The sequence below is a fragment of the Sardina pilchardus genome, chromosome 24 (assembly GCF_963854185.1).
Source record: "Sardina pilchardus chromosome 24, fSarPil1.1, whole genome shotgun sequence".
In the NCBI taxonomy this organism is placed as follows: Eukaryota; Metazoa; Chordata; class Actinopteri; order Clupeiformes; family Clupeidae; genus Sardina; species Sardina pilchardus.
In genome coordinates this window covers 5710436-5715435 of record NC_085017.1, presented here as the reverse complement: position 1 = coordinate 5715435, position 5000 = coordinate 5710436, and the positions used below count along the sequence as shown (strand labels likewise).

Sequence of the window (5000 nt, the reverse complement as noted above, 5' to 3'; positions counted from 1 at the left end):
GTGTGTGTGTGTGTGTGTGTGTGTGTGTGTGTGTGTGTGTGTGTAGCTGCTCTGGAGCCCAGTAAATCAACAAGCTCGCTGGGCACGGGGTGGGTAGGGGGGAGTGTTTACGGATGGCTTTAATCAGGAGAATTTCTACGCTGACACACACACTCACTGCTGAGATCATGTACCTACACACACACACACACACACACACACACACACACACACACACACACACACACACATTTACACACAATTCTGAGATAATACATTCTCCAGACACACACACACACACATACTCTCTCTCTCTCTCTCTCTCTCCACACAGGCACACGCATACACACACACACACATACTCTCTACACACACACACACACACACTTGAAACACACATGCACTCACCTCATTCACACATGGGCATGCATGTATGTATGGTCACACAGAGTCAATTCTTCTTCCTTCTAGTTACACCCCTCTCATTTGTCTCACTGTAGATTGCTCTTTCCTTGTCCACCCACTCAACCTTCACACACACACACACACACACACACACACACACACACACACACACACACACACACACACACACACACACACACACACACACACACACACACACACACACACACACACACACACACACACACACACACACAATCATGCCTACACACACAGAGCCATGCCTACACACACAAAGCACACTTTATTTCCACTGAGACAAAGACAGAGAGGTGTGAGCAAGGGGTCAGTGAAAGAGTGAGAACAGAGAAATAGAGAGGGAGGGAGGGAGGGAGAGAGAGAGAGAGAGAGAGAGAGAGAGAGAGAGAGAGAGAGAGAGAGAGAGAGAGAGAGAGAGAGAGAGAGAGAGAGAGAGAGAGAGAGAGAGAGAGAGAGAGAAAGAGAGAGGGAGAGAGGGAGAGAGGGAGAGAGGGAGAGAGGGGATCATGTAGACAGAGATGTTGGAGTGTGTTTTGGTGGATAATTGGAGGCAGCTCTCTCTGGACGCCTGAGTGTTGCAGCCGCTGGACTCAGCTGACCAGAAAGGGTTTCTGAGAGGCAAGCGCTCGATACCCCTTACACACACACACACACACACACACACACACACACACACACACACACACACACACACACACACACACACACACACACACACACACAGTCATGCCTACACACGCACACACACACACACAGTCATGCCTACACACACACACACACTGGGGACTGGATACCCCTCACTGACCCCGTCGCCCTCTCTTCCGCTCCCCTCCCAAAATGGACCCACTCCCTAGACGGTACCTGACCTGTAACGCCAGCCGGATTCCCCCCCGGGTCTGGGCCGGATCTGAGCCATATCTGGTTGCTGTGTGCTTCAGGCTGCTGCCGCTGCTGCTCTCATTCAGAGATCACTGAGGCTGTTGTCCTCTCGGCTGACTTTACAGCTCAACTTCTCCAATAAAGAACTTTGTTTCCGCGTGCTCCAAGAGGGAATCTACAGCTCAACTGTACCTCAGAACTTTCTCACTGTGGAGGGAAAGTGTACTTTAGGACACAACTTGTCTAACTGTCGAGAGAGGATGTGCTTTTGGACAGAACTTTCTCAACAACTCTCTGACAGTCTCGCAAGCCTCCAGTGTGCTCGAGAGTGTGCTACCCTTGGCACATACTGTAACAAACAAAGGACTTAGGAAACTGGAAGAGAAATAAAATGAGGAACATAGAAAATGCTGAAATTAAGATGCCACATATTGTTTTGATTGCTGTGTAATATCTTCTTAAACACACCTTCTTGTTGTGTTGAATATATTTGAATGTGTGTAATATTAAAAAGATGCTTGAGTTTTAGCATGTCAGGGAACATTTTAGACTGTGGCGTTATTTTTATCGTTTTTGGAAAAATGAATAAAGTGGTGATTAAACATATTGCAAATCTGTATATCAAACATTATAGAATTTGAAAGCATTGGTTATTATAAGAGCACTGCTGTTGTGATAACACATTTATTAAAATGTTATGACATTGTTCTGAATCTATTCATTTCTATGATGGATGCACTTGAAATCGCAAGTTATTTGACAGCCGCTCATCATACGAAGATTGATGTGATGCTCTCACCTGCCATTCAGTGGTTGCTTATTATGGGATGTTGGAGACTGATAGACAAAGTGAACGAGCATTACCAGAAGGTGCTACAATACAAATCTCAATCTCTGTAATCTAAAGCCCTCTGTGTGTGTGTGTGTGTGTGTGTGTGTGTGTGTGTGTGTGTGTGTGTGTGTATGTGTGTTTGTGTGTGTATGTGTGTTTGTGTGTGTGTCTCTGTTTGTGTGTGTGTGTGTGTGTGTGTGTGTGTGTGTGTGTGTGTGTGTGTGTGTGTGTGTGTGTGTGTGTGTGTGTGTGTGTGTGTGTGTGTGTGTGTACAGTATGTGTGTGTGTGTGTGTGTGTGTGTGTGTGTGTGTGTGTGTGAGTGTCTGTGTGTGTGTGTGTGCGTATGTGTGTGTGTGTGTGTGTGTGTGTGTGTGTGTGTTTGTGTGTGTGTGTGTGTGTGTGTGTGTGTGTGTGTGTGTGTGTGTGTGTGTGTGTGTGTGTGTGTGTGTGTGTGTGTGTGTGTGTGTGTGTGTGTGTGTGTGTGTTTGTGTGTGTGTGTGTGTGTGTGTGTGTGTGTGTGTGTGTGTGTGTACTGGGGTGGGAGCTAAGAGAGAGAGCAGTCGGGTAGCCGGGCCAGAGTGACCCACTCAGTCTCTCCCATTAGCCAGGCTGAATAATTCAGCGCAGGCAGCAGTTGAATACAAGCACAGCACCCAACAGCTCTCTCTCTCTCTCCCTCTCTCTCTACTCTTCTCTCTGTTCTGTTCTGTTCTGTTCTGTTCTGTTCTGTTCTGTTCTGTTCTGTTCTGTTCTGTTCTGTTCTCTTCGCTTCTGTTCTGTTCTGTTCTGTTCTACTCTGTTCTCCTCTGTTCTATTCTGTTCTACTCTGTTCTACTCTGTTCTGTTCTACTCTGTTCTCCTCTGTTCTGTTCTGTTCTACTCTGTTCTACTCTGTTCTGTTCTGTTCTACTCTGTTCTGTTGTCCTCTGCTCTGTTCAGCTCTATCATCTAATGGCGGTCTGCAGGAGAGAGAGAGAGAGGAGAGAGACTGCCGTGACCTGAATCCTCCTTGTGACAATCTGGACTCCCCTCAGAGATGAGGGGATGGAGAGGGAGAGAGAGAGAGGGAGAGAGAGGGGATTAAGGAGAGGAAGACATTGCTCAGAAGTATTCAGGAAAGACAGAGAGAGGGAGAGGTATATAGAGAGAAGAAGAGAGGAGGAGAATTTCTATACACATCTCATTTGATTGGTTTGCTGTGTTGAAATATATTCAGGAAGATCATTTGAAAATGAATGAATTGAAATGTTTTAGTTTTTTCTTGTAATGGCAGAACAGTTCATGCTGAGCTGAATTTAGAGAGTAAGATGAGAATTCGAGATGTGTGAGGCAGTGTAAGACTCGTGTCTTGTGTCTCTCTGTTAGTGTGTCCATCACTCTCCTTGCTTCTCTGTCACACTCAGAAATGCTTCGGAACCTGTCCATGTATCTCTAGTTAATGTGTTATTGTATCACGCCCAGAGGCTGTCCTTTCTGTGTTCTTGAGAATGCCACAAGTGCTCATCTTTAACCTTTGACCTTTCGAACGGGGGGCTCTCCGCGCGCCCTCATCGATTGGGTGGGTTGATTGGCCCGTAAACGTTTATTAGCTGCCAGGCCAATGATTACGCACTTACCGCCTCGGGGTCCTTTACATCAGTCCAGACTCTCTGCTCTATCCCTCTTTTTCTTTGTCCCTCTCTCCCTCTCCCTCTCTCTCTCCCTCTCTCTCTGTCACGTCTCAGTGGCTCCTGAACCTTTAACTGGCCAGAGACTCTGCTTTCTCTCTCTCTCTCTCTCTCTCTCTCTCTCTCTCTCTCTCTCTCTCTCTCTCTCTCTCTCTCTCTCTCTCTCTCTCTCTCTCTCTCTCTCTCGTGTCTATCTACAGAGGCTCCTAACCCTTTAACTGGCCGGAGTGTAAATTGCTGCTCTCCCCTCAGGCTTTCTGTTCGCACCATCATGTGAATGGTGCGCTGATGGAGATGGCCATTACTGGTATACGTGTGTGTGTGTGTGTGTGTGTGTGTGTGTGTGTGTGTGTGTGTGTGTGTGTGTGTGTGTGTGTGTGTGTGTGTGTGTGTGTGTGTGTGTGTGTGTGTGTGTGTGTGTGTGTGTGTGTGTGTGTGTGTGTGTGTGTGTGTGTGTGTGTGTGTGTGTGTGTGTGTGTGTGTGTGTGTGTGTGTGTGTGTGTGTGCGCGCTCTTACCGTAATACCTGTGCCATGGGGCTCTGAGTGGATCAGCTCTCAGTGTAGTACCAGAAGACCTGGAGTCATGTGATCAGAATGGAGTCATGTGATCAGAATGTCCAGTACATTGTACGGCTGTGTTATGTACCAGTGGACTTGGTGCGTTAGCCAACATGAATCTGCTTGTATCACTGAAGGCACAAATCAAAAGAAGGGTCTGCACTATTAGAAGCTCCCAGAAGCTTTCACTCAAACACAAAGTTTGGGGTTGACCAAATGGCTGACCTGTGCCAACATGGTGGATCAGTGCTGGCCTCAGTTCACCAGAGCACCAGAGCAAGTGCAGGGCACCAAGTTGCTCACCCACTTTGAACGCATGAAACTTAATTCATATATTTTGGGGGGGATTTTTGCTTTTATTCCTATAGGACAGTAGAGAGAGACAGGAAACAAGTGGGAGAGAGAGATGGGGTGAGATCAGGAAATGACCGCAGGTCGGACTCGAACCTGGGTCCCTGTGGGCACTGAGCACTGTAGCCTGCTGCGCCACAGCACCCCTGAACACATGCAACTTAAAACCCTTTTCTCCACGTGGACAATGACCAGGACATGTCTGAGTAGACATTTCATTCAGCACAATATCGTCTGGCACAAAGCAATGCTATAGTGAGACCATTAACTTGTAACTTGACTTCAGTT

At 47.2% G+C, this 5000-nt stretch overlaps 1 protein-coding gene across 1 annotated transcript in view; it reads left to right on the top strand.

Annotated features, from left to right (window-relative positions):
- Positions 1-5000, top strand: part of csmd2 (CUB and Sushi multiple domains 2) — a 398565-nt gene that overhangs the window by 59430 nt on the left and 334135 nt on the right.